This window comes from Sprattus sprattus, assembly GCF_963457725.1.
Source record: "Sprattus sprattus genome assembly, chromosome: 20".
In the NCBI taxonomy this organism is placed as follows: domain Eukaryota; kingdom Metazoa; phylum Chordata; class Actinopteri; order Clupeiformes; family Clupeidae; genus Sprattus; species Sprattus sprattus.
The window spans coordinates 25,840,023-25,852,915 of NC_137918.1; the positions used below are offsets into that span (position 1 = coordinate 25,840,023).

The 12,893-nt window shown below is 39.3% G+C and overlaps 1 gene segment (V, D, J or C); it reads left to right on the top strand.

Moving 5' to 3' along the window:
* Positions 1 to 12,344: 12,344 nt before the first annotated feature.
* Positions 12,345 to 12,842, top strand: LOC308381713 (immunoglobulin kappa variable 2D-28-like). The segment is given in 2 exons: positions 12,345 to 12,363; positions 12,523 to 12,842.
* The last annotated feature ends 51 nt before the right edge of the window (positions 12,843 to 12,893 follow it).

A 12,893-nucleotide genomic window follows, 5' to 3' on the forward strand; every position in this document is an offset into this window, starting at 1 on the left:
GTGAGGTTTCAGGTCCTCAAGACCGGCCCCACTTGCAAATGACAGCTATTCATATGAGAAGGGGATGGTAATTCCGTGATCAGGTCATGATTTGGCAAGAAAACCTGTAGGTGGTAGAGGTCTGAAAAAGACATTCCAGGGCCATTACATAATGGCCATTGTTTTTGACCCGAGGTGTCCAAAGTTGTTTTCACCTAACTCATCAATATGCATTGAGTAGGTACACTAGTTTTGGAGAGGAACAGGTCACTCTGAAATTTTAAATACGAAGTAGTGAAACCAGACACACTTTCTGAATGCTAAACTCACATATGGAAAGCTACCTCCTTTGTTTACAAGGTTCAGAGTTCAAAAGTCTCTGTCCGAAATACTTACAATGTTTTCTTATTTTGGTAACACTTTCTATGAAGCCCAGCGTTATAAGGCCCTATAAGGACATTATAAGGGCCTTAATAATGACTTATAGCGATTGCTACAATGACTTATAGCTACTTTATAACTACGTATAATGTCTTCATGATGACTCATAATCATATATAATAACCATTAATGAATATGCATAATATATCACAAAGGTGGTTGTGATGTGCCGTGAAGACCTATACACATAGTTATAATGAGTGCCACAATGACTTATCTAGTTTTTAAAGGTATTATGAATGTTCTTATAGTGCTTCATATATGCAGGCTTCATAGGATTCATGATTACCCACACAAACCTATGATCACATATTTATAATGCATCATTTTATCTTAGATTATAACCATTTATAATGAACTGACATAACGTTTCAGAGCAGTGGATATGAGTCATTGTGGAGATGCTAAACATAGTTATAAAGAGTGCTACAATGAGTTATAGCTACTTTTAAACGTCATCATTAATGTCCTTATAGGACCTTATAAAGGCAGGCTTCATAGCAAGTGTTACCCGACAGTCACATATTTATAATGCATTATTCCGTCTTTAATTATAACCATTCATAATGAGCTGATATAATGTATCATAAAGGTGATTATGAGTCATCAGGAAGACATTATACGCAGTTATAAAGTAGCTATAAGTCATTGTAGCAATCGCTATAAGTCATTATTAAGGCCCTTATAATGTCCTTATAGGGCCTTATAACGCTGGGCTTAATAGAAAGTGTTACCAAATAAAGCATCCTGGAATCGTGTTACCCTTATTTTTTTTACAAACTTGAGCACCTCTGAATGAAAGTTTTTGTAAGGGTGTGTTAACAATTAAATTGTATTTTACTTCATTCCTTTTACTCTCATGTAATGTTTGCTGAGATCTTTTAGAATATAATCATATATGCCTGGGCCTCCTAAGGGTTAAAGATGAGCACTGTAGTCCAGCTCACATTACTCATACACTCTGTACTCATCCAGGGCTGCATTAAGAACACTAAGGGCCCTGGGCCTACACCTATTCAAAGGGACCCCTCAACATTATCACACAATATTTTCAGGCCATGGTATAATGGATGGGTAATGTTCATGTGAGTCAGATAGACGCCGGGCCCTGCATGCCATGGGCTGTCTTTAATCAGCATCCTTTTTGAAGGTGAACACTGTAGTCCATCTGATATTACTCACACACTCTGTACACATCAAACCACTGTGCAAATTGTTCATACCTGGCATCAGGACGAATTTCTCCTTCTCTGAAGTTGATGGGCCGACTATTTGACATGTCACTCTTCATGGACACACAGCTGGGTGCAGGAGAGTCTGGTCTCCCTTTCTGGGTTGTTGGTCTTTCAGTAAATGAAGGCAGAATGTTAATGTTCAGGTGTGATCAGATATAAAAAACAAAAGGTCTTCTTTACAAAAAATCACACACACACACACACACACACGCACACACACACACAAACACACACACACACACACACACACACACACACACACACACACACACACACACACACACACACACACACACACACACAAACTCCTCACCTTGTATTTCCATGTCCACCAGCAGAGTCTTTAAATTAAATTGTATTTTACTTCATTCCTTTTACTCTCATGTAATGTTTGCTGAGATCTTTTAGAATATAATCATATATGCCACTTGTGCATCAATACTTTTAGAAGAAGCATACAAAAATATCAAGGCGTGTGGGACTTCCTAAAAAAGACAAACAGGCCTGGGCCTCCTAAGGCCTAAAGATGAGCACTGTAGTCATGCTCACATTACTCACACACTCTGTGTCCCATGCTCAATGTCCCATGTCAGTACACACTCATCCAGGGCCGCATTAATAACACTAAGGACCCTTGGGCTACACCTATTCAAAATGACCCCTCAACATTATCACACAATATTTTCAGGCCATGGTTTAATGGATGGGTAATGTTCATGTGAGTCAGATAGACAGCAGGCCATGGGCTGTCTTTAATCAGCACCCCATTGTAGTCCACCTGATATTACTCACACACTCTGTACACATAAAACCACTGTGCAAATTGTTCATACCTGGCATCAGGACGAATTTCTCCTCTGAAGTTTATGGGTTGACCATTTGACCAAAAACTCTTCAAAGACGCAAAGCTGAGTGCAGGAGAGTCTGGCCTTGATTTCCGAGTTTGGCGTACAAAGAAAAAAGGCATAATATGCTTTGCAGCTGTGTACGTCACTGAATATACATCAATGCTCTTTATTAGACAGCGCCATGTGTGCTATACTGTATGTGTGCTTCCTATTTCACACCTCTGTGAGAATAGATTTTTAAGGATCAATCACCTTTTACAGTCTTATGACCAATTCTGTTGACATTACAAAGATATTCAACTGTGTTAACTGTTTGAGAAAAAGTACAGCCATTTAACTGAGGAGCACCAGCATATGAGACTTTTCTAATATGGTTCACATTAAAATTTTCTTAAGTGACAAATTAATGAATGAATAACCAGTCTGTTGTTAACTTCAGGTCCCCATTTCTCTATGACTTATACTGTTTTAAATCTGTTCCATTTTTAACACTGTAGTCCTGTTCACATTACTCACACACTCTGTACACATCCAGGGCCACATTATGAACACTAAGGGCCCTGGGGCTACACATATCAAAGGGACCCCTCAACATTATTAAACAATATTTTCAGGCCATGGTATAATGGATGGGGTGTCTGGTTTGGATCGGCCACCAAACTGGACAAGGACGGACTCCAACGGACAGTCAGGTCTGCTGAAAAGATGATCGGTGCCAACCTGCCCACCATCCAAGACCTGTACACCGCCAGAGTCAGGAAACGGGCAGGAAAAATCACTGCAGACCCCTCACACCCCGGACTCAAACTTTTCAAACGCCTCCCCTCTGGTAGGCGCTACAGATCACTGTTCACAAAAACCTCCAGGGCCTCGTTTCCCGATAACGATGTATCTTAACGGCCTACGTGGATTTTCGCGACATCGTACACTAAGTAGCACTTTGTATTTACGTGCGTTTCCCAACCATCAACTTAAAGTCAGGTGCACGAGCGCAACGTGCACGAGTTCTTAAGTAGCTCTTAGGAGCTGTTTACGTCAGGTTAACCTGTTTACGTTAATTGCTGTGAAATTAGCTAGCCTATGCGTGCATCGAACGTGCAATGTGCACTAAATTCGGGGCGGGGATAGTAACGCCATCTCCAGCAGAGAAGCCTATTTAAACTGTGTTCCCATTGTAAGGACATTTATTACGATCTGTCTGAGAGTGGGCTGTCAAAGCTAGCATCTTCAAAGTCATACAGTACAGTAGGCTACATACATTCAATAAAATTAACCTACATTTGAGTCCAACTGCATGACCATTCTTGCCCTACACTTACCCTTACAATAAAGAAGTGATCCTATTTCAACCATAACTTCATTTTAAATAATGTCTTTCTTTATGACATTTAGTTTATAGTTTAGACAGCAACGTTGACATCTACAGTATATTCAACTGCATCCACTACATAATCTCAAACTTTATTTGTTGGTAACTCTCCAAAAAGGCTACCATTAACACATTTCTTAATGAAAAGGAAACATGCATCACAATAATACTTCAGTGTAACCTGTACCTATGTGGAGTGCAAATATGTCTTGCCATTACACTACCCAACAGCCCTACGTCTGCTAACACTACAGAATGCATAATTCCTACGGGCAATGCACTAGTTTTGTATAGCCTAATCTTTATTTTCAAATACTCAATATTCTTTATTTCTATTTTGATGGGAATAGGCAGGTGAAACAATGACATTCTCATGATGTGCTATACACAGAAACATCGTTTGGATTTCTTCTACATAATATACAACCATCTAGCTAGAAGCTACCATATAAGCCAATGGAGTGGTGGCATAAGCGCTAAATTTGCCATCAAACTACTGTTTGAAAGCTTCAGTCAAGACCTAAATACTCTGCATTGGTCGCGTAGCACATTTCCGATCAAACCGAGTCATTATAAACATATAAAAAGTTGTGTAGATAGCTTTATTCATGTAAAATATTCCTCGCTTCAAGTAGCCATGTTTTTTTTTTTTAATTCCCCTTTCTTCCAAACGACGGTCGAACGACGCCCCTGGTGGATTAAATCGCTAAGTGTGAAGTTACTACTGGTCCTGACCACACGTAGAATTCTTCTCAGCGAAAGATACACTTAAGCTAAGTGTGGCGTTGGGAAACCCGTCTGCAACGTAGGAATCCTCTTACGAGCGATTTCAAGTGCTTTTTAGGCTAAGTGCGCGTTCGGGAAACGAGGCCCAGACACAAAAACAGCTTCTTCCCCCTCGCCGTCTCACTATTGAACAACTCACCCCTTTTCACATATACATATTTATCCACTGTAGCATATTTATCCCTGCACTTCTTGCACTCTCCACTTCTTCTTTGCACTATTGTTGTAACAATTCAAAGCTCCTGTAAATACTTTCTTAAACTACATTGCACTGTTTGTTTTTGTATTGTGTTTGTTTTGTATTGTTGTGATGTATATTTTGTGTAAGCACATTGAGAGTCAGTTTACCAAGTCAAATTCCTTGTTTTTGCAAACTTACTTGGCCAATAAAATCTGATTCTGATTCTAATTCTGATTCTAATGGGGTAATGTTCATGTGAGTCAGATAGACGACGGGCCTTGCATGCCATGGGCTGTCTTTAATCAGCATCCTTTTTGAAGGTGAACACTGTAGTCCACCTGCTCTTACTCACATTCTCTGTACACATAAAACCACTGTGCAAATTGTTCATACCTGGCATCAGGATGAATTTCTCCTTCACTGAAGTTGATGGGCCGACCATTTGACATGTCACTCTTCATAGACACACAGCTGGATGCAGTATAGAATTGCCTCCATTTCTGAGTTCGGCTTTACAAAGAAAAAAGGCATAATTTGTAGTGCAGCTGTGTACGTCACTGAATATACATCAATGCTCTTTTTTAGACAGCGCCATGTGTGCTATATGTGTGCTTCCTATGAGTCTGCTCTCCCTTTCTGGGTTGTTGGTCTTCAGTAAATGAAGGCAGAATGTCAATGTTCAGGTGTGATCAGATATAAAATACAAAAGGTCTTCTTTACAAAAAATCACACACACACACACGCACACACACACCCACACATACACACACACACACACACTCACACACACACACACACAAACGCACGCACGCACGCACACACACACACACACACACACACACAAACACACACACACACACACACACACACACACACACACACACACACACACACACACACACACACACAAACACACACACACTCCTCACCTTGTATTTCCATGTCCTCCAGCAGAGTCTCTATGATGACTCATGATGGAGGCAGAGCTGCAGTCACTTCCTGTTGGATATACAGTACATTAAAAATACGATCTAATTGTGCTCAATAAGCAATTTGCTACAATTAATTTCTGCCTAGATTTACGTACATTTCACTCAATATAAAACAGCAATACAGATATTTAGCTTCAATAACAGACCAAAACATACCCAACCTCTATTACAGTTTTTTACAATCGGATACACACTAAAATCAAAAGTGTAACACAATTATCAAAACCTTCACTCAAGGAGCAAAACAACGGCTCAGATCTGCACAACTATAAGCACATTTAAACATCACACTTTTTGCGAAACCATACACACAAGTGATTTGCAAAGCACTAAACACACTTTTATGCTTTAGACACAGACGTATATCAAGAGGTCACTTCCTTGCAATTCCAAAACACTCTGTCAAGTTACCACACCTTAAGAGCCGGTCAAATAAACACAGCCATCAAGTGCCCAAACACATGATTGCTTAATTGTAGACACAACAAACAGGTTTAAGCACTATAGAAATGCAGCAGATGAGTAACTGTAATCTGTCTTCAACCAAAATGGAAGGAGTCAAAAGAAGAAGAGTGAGGGTGAGAGGGGGAATCCACAGAGGAGGAGAAGGAGGAAGAGGCCGAGGCCATGCTATGAGGCTGAGGTCAAGGTGGAAGTAGAGGAAGAGGAAGACCTGTAGCAGGAGGAAAATGTACTCAAAAAAGAAGAAGACCAAATGTATCAAATACAGTAAACTTGAAAGGAGGACAGGCCCATATTCACGCAAGAACAAGATATAGAGATCATAAACATGCTTTTGGCAAATACGTAATGCTTTCAAAATTCAAGCAAACATTATCGGTGACCATGCCATTTTCAATACAGTACGTAATATCCATCAGGTCTCTCAGTCAACACTGTCGACACTGACAAATCTGTACATTTTACTGTGAATGGAATTGTAACCTGTATTGGAAACATCTTTTCACCTTTGTCTGATATTAGCTTACAGTGTTATGCACACTACTGAAGTAGCATGAAAACTAGGACATGTTTTGTTGTGATTCTCCATGTTGACATGTTGACTGATTTGGGTATATGGAGAGAATTACGTAAATAATATTTTCATCTGCATTGGTCTTGGGTAGTTTTTTTACTGTATTGTGTATTTTCACTTTCTCTGTGTACTGCACTTACACTGCTCTAATCACTGAGAAGTAGTATTGCTAATAGTGTTTTAGGTTTATAACAGAAGTGTGTAAGTGGTACAAACAGAATTCAGTATATGCAATGTGTGTGTTTCATATGGTAGCAAAATATGGTTTTGTTAAATGAGTGTATAGATTTTACTAGAGTGTTTCATTTTGCAATGGATCTGATGTTTTTGCTCATTGGGTGTGTGGTTGTGCTTATTGTGTGAGGCGATTGAAAAGCAAAACAAAGCAGTCAAAATTGTGTGTATCCGATCATTAAAAACTGTAACCCTCCTTCCTTTTTCTGATTTCTCTTTCTGTGTTCTACTAGGCCCATATTGCAGTTACAAGATTACAAGGCTCTTATTACCTGGTAGTCTTACAGTATGAATATGTTCAAACAGTTAGCTATAGCGGTAGCCAGTTAGTTGGTTAAATAGGTTTGCACATCTAAAATAATTTTGTTCATATAGCTGCATTTCAGTTTGACATATGTTAGTAGAATTGACCTTTAGTCTGCCTAGTGCAAGTGCTATTATAATGTGTGTTTACAGGTTGTGGATCAAACGACATAATGTTTATGTTTAGTAATAGAACAAGAGCAAATCATCTAGAAATCATGTTAGTCTGATTACAAAAACAATATTGTACTAAGAAGTCCTACCCTGTGGCAAGTGACACAAACACAGGTCTACACTGGTAGTCTCCACTCATCAAGAAGAAGCCCACTCACTCCCCCCTATGTGCAGCTCAGACAGTCACCATCTCTCTCCCCAGAAGCATGTGATCATGTTAATCATTCATATTCACCTCCAGCTACTCACAACGCCCTTCTTTATGTCCTAGACTGTGCCAAAGTCCATGTCTACCCATAAAACACACACTTATAGAACTTACAGTTTAGTATGCAGACTGTATCATAAAACAAGTACTTACTATTTTGAGAGAAACACGTATTTTAACAGCATCAAAAGCACTAATCCAATTATTTCACCTGATCCTAACTTTCTTTAAATTATTGAACCACCTCGTGTTACCGCCCAATAGCTGTGTTGAGAAACTGCGCTGTCAACATACTACACACAACGAACCTTTGCAGAAGAACTTACATAATGCTCTCTAAACACCAGCTGATCTCCCCACTATATTTACACTTACCTACATATGTGGACAAACAGTGCTGGGTTTCAAAGCTCTCAGAAGTCGCATCTATGCAAACTCCTCCAAACACCTTTGTCCTCTACATTGGAAAAGCAGGCTACTAAAGAGTCACTTCCTTATGACTTGTTGTATAATTACTGTAGTATATTCCATTCAGGAACACTTCATTCTGATTGGACGATCTGTTCTGTCTGTTAATCTAATCTAGTCTAGTGTTTTATAGCCATGTCCAGTGGATTGGTTCATAGTATATCCATATCCAGACTCCCTAGCTCAGCTGAATGAAGTGGAAGTGGGTTTAGCAGAGACTGACTGGGGCTTTCACACCAAAACAATGAAGGAATAACTTAAACACACCCACTGAATATATAAGCATAATGTATGAGTCCTCCAGACATAATGTTGTGTATGTCATTCTTTTTTAATGTCATTTTTTCCCATCAGATTTGTATCAAATCTGAGAGCTTCTTAGCAATTGGACACTTTCTACATTTATTGTTATCTACACTGTAAAGATTAATTAGTGTTGATGATTATTTTGGAACTATATAAAGTACTATAAAGATCCTATCATTAAATGGGGGAGACTCAAACCAGCCTAGCAAAGTCTGATTATTTTAAAATACTGGATTAAAATAAGATATTTATATATATATATTTTTTTTTACCCTCCGTACAAGTCTGCAAACACTAAGATGCTTTTTATTCAAATGAATGGTAATAACAGAAATGTTGAAGTAGTGAATGGGTGTACCTCCTGTCTCCAGGGTTTGCATCTTACAACGCATAATTAGATGTATCCAATCACCTATTGTACCATGTTCTTTCACTTAAATGGTTCCAGTGTGATGGAGTGCTCTCACTTATATAAACTAAACTAAACACTGTTGTGGTCAGGGTGCATGTTTGTAACCTTGACAAGGGTTCAAAACCGGGTGGGGTGTCTCTCCCTACAGGTGCAATATAGTTTATGTCCAATAGTGGGCACTAGAATGCAGAACTGGGTCTCAACCAGTTACTGTAATACCTTCCTCTGTCGTGTTTGAGCATGTTGATACCCACATAGTTTGTAGAAGTATTATAAGTGACGTATAGCTGTCTACCCAACTATAAAAGAGTGATATGTTATCGAGTAGGGATTCCATAGTGGATCTTTAAGAGTAGTGCTTGATATAAAAAGGCAGAACCACACATGAGTGATTGAACTGACCAAGCTGAGACTATACTTTGTGAAGAAAAGAACGTTTAAGGGCCCTCATGACACCAAATGGCATCACATTTTATAAATGAAATAAAATCAGACCAAATATGTTACTAGACAACAAAGCATTGTAAAAATAATAATACGTTTACAAATTAGTTTAGAAATTCTGATTATGGATCACTAGACAACAATAACCCTTTAAAGTGTAGCAGTAGTTTTAATCAGTTTAGAGATGGTGATGATATATCACTAGAAAACGAAATAACCCTTTAAAGTGTAGCAGTGGACAGGGCAGCTGGATGATCATCTGGTACTGAGTGTCTGGAAACTGCCACAGCTCTACTCCAGTCAGACTAATGCTACTACAGTTCCACAGTTAAACTATCATATATAAGTGGTCTATGCACTTTCATAATAGAGACATTAAATATGTATACATCACCACACATGGAACAGACACACATTCACATAGATTAACATCAGTGATTCTATCAAGCATTTAGTATACAGTATGTTAGCTTTTCACACAATTCACTCAGTTTATATGTAGGATCTTTCTGTAAAGGAGACAACAAACAGACACACCAGACAGCTGCAGTGTGTTTCCTCTCTGGTCAGTTCTCTCAGACTGGAGGGATTGGACCTGAGAGCTGAAGATAAATCTGCTCAGCTCTACGCCATGAAGAGGCAACCTCGCACAGCAGGCATAGATTTAGTCTGCTGGATGTCATGTGACATTCTGATGCCTACGCCTAATGTAGATTTGTGATGGGACACCTGTGTGACCCGCCACTGCAGCCTGTATGCTGCCTGCTTTAGTGGACTCGGTGCAGGTGTTTTGTGTGTGTGTGTTGCATGTTCAATGTTCGTATCCATGTACAGTTTATAATTACATCAATATCTAGTTTTTCCGTTTAAATTCACCACACCATTCAATGTCTTGTCTTATAAATGTTCTGTTTATTAAGTTTAAAATCTCACGTCAATTGTATATTTCATACTGTTGTCCAGGGGCGGACCGGACGAACGGGCAAACCGGGCAGTTGCCCAGGGCTTCGGCCACCAGGGGGGCCTCGTCGTATTTCCGATTTTTAATTTTTTTTTTGCTAATTAAAATAAATCACTTGGCATTGCAAAATAATGACAATTCATAATAAGCATGAAAAACGATTATTTTCTTTACAGTATCAGCTTAAAATGTATCTTAATTCCATCATGGAACAAATTATTCCAGGTCACGTGACTTTTCTGTCAATAACAATTTTTCGTGTTGTGACGTTTATGGTCGCAAAGTTAAGCGTCAAACGTCTTTTAAGTGGCAGCGAGAAAAGAAAGAGGAAAGGGCAGGATGAGAAGTTCAGGGAGAAATAACCTAAGGTAACACACAATTTCCTATCAAGGAATTCGTCCGTGGAAGTGGAAGAAATATCTGATAATGTGTCGAGTTCATCTGATAATGTTTCAAGTGCGGCTAAGCCAAGTTTAGCGATTGCTAGCAGCAGCAGCAGACAAACAGCTTGTAGTGACACCAACTAGCTCTGCCTGCTTTGCTTCTACAAACGGTGAGCCATCATGTACCACAGCTGCTCATATCCGAGACAGAGTCACACCCGCACTGACGACGATACGCATGATACTGCCATGGTCATGAACACAGCTCAAGCACAGCTGGCTGATAACGACAGCGGTGATGTCAACAATGTGAGTAGCCTACATCAATGGTGGAGATACAGTGATTAGTGAAGACCCCTATGGCGTGACAAATTAACAGATAGAGAGAGAATTGAAATGCGCTACCTTAGAATAATAAGGTTCCATCTGCGTTTCCAAAAGATGATTGGGCCACACATAGAACCTTACAACACCAAGTCTGAGAATAACTTTGTCGATAGAACCTTTTTGTTTTCAGAATAAAACACTCAAAATGTATATATTTAAAAAAAAAACTTCTTAAATAATGTTCATAAATTATGCCAGAATAGGAATATGCAAAAAAAACTCAATTTTGACAAAAACGCAGATAGAACCTTATTATTCTAGGGTAGCGAATGGTTAAATGGTCCTGTTTTATTTCACCATTGAGAAAATGTACATACATCTTTTGCCATAAATACTAAAATATCCTCATTTCATGTCCGATCTGTAATTAGCTAAATAAGTCAAAGACTGAAATATCAAATACAAGCTTTAACAATCACTGCACACAAGTAGTGACACAGCAGGAGGACACAGGAGTCTCATTACACTTATGACACATCTGGTGTTACAGCTGCTGTTGCACACATTAATCAGCAGGGGGAAGCAAAGCTTCATTTTCTCTGCACCTGAATTCAAAAAGGAGTTTATTGTGAAGTTGTAACTCTCTACTTCAAAGTCTACTTTGACTTTATAATGAAACTCGTAAGGCGTGTGTTTGATAAACATATCAGGATTGTATTCTTCACAGCGAGGCCCAAATAAATTAGACCCACGGTCGACTCAATATAATACTAATCACCAGCCCACAGGTGGGTTTCCTGAACATGCACATTGTCATTATGCTTTATGAATTACTAAATCTAGTATGAAAGCACAAGTGGAGACATTACGTCATGTTCAACTCATCTCATATCATGAGGCACATCTCTCATATGAGCCTCTTAACTTTTTATCTGACAATCCAAAGAACACTGGAGAGTCATAGAACAAATAGAAAAATAGAAAACACTCGTAAGAGAAATCTATTTTCAGAATGGCTGAAGTATCTGTAGCTCAAGTGGGGGTTAACCTACCCTGCCAACTCCCCCCACCCTCCATTTCCAGAGAGAAGTGTCCCCTGAGGAAGTGTGTGTGACTGGGCCATGTTTGCATATCTGCCCTGCCTTACTGCTCCATCTACTTTAAGAGCCCTAGTGTTAACTAAAGGACTTCAGCGCTGTTAGGGCCACTGAGAAGAAAGATTCAAAGATGCTTTCACCTGTTTTAATGCTGGTAGCAATGGGACTCCTTGCACAAGGTGAGAAAGACTTTATGTAACTACACTGAGCTGTTGGCAAGATATATTAGTTCATCAGATTTCATTAAAGAGCTGCTGATACGTTTCTGCTTCTAAACTGTTTAATTATTTAAATGTTTTTACTTATTTTTTAATTAAAAAGTTATCATGTTTTTTTAGGGTCCTCAGCTGATAAAATTCTGACTCAGTCTCCTTCATCAAAGTCTGTTCAGCCTGGAGAAACTGTCTCTATCAGCTGCACAGCCAGTGAGAGTTTGACTAGTAGGAATCATTATCTCCACTGGTACTCCCAGAAACCTGGAGAAGCTCCTAAACTCCTGATCAAGCTGGCAACAACTCGTCAGTCTGGTGTTCCAGATCGTTTCAGTGGGAGTGGGTCTGGTACACAGTTCACTCTGACCATCAGCAGAGTCCAGCCTGAAGATGCTGCAGATTATTACTGTGGTCAGAGCACTTGGACTCCATTCACACAGTGTTAGAGCGCCGTACAAAAACCTCCCTCAGCAGGAGAGAATCAGAGCCCTCAGGAG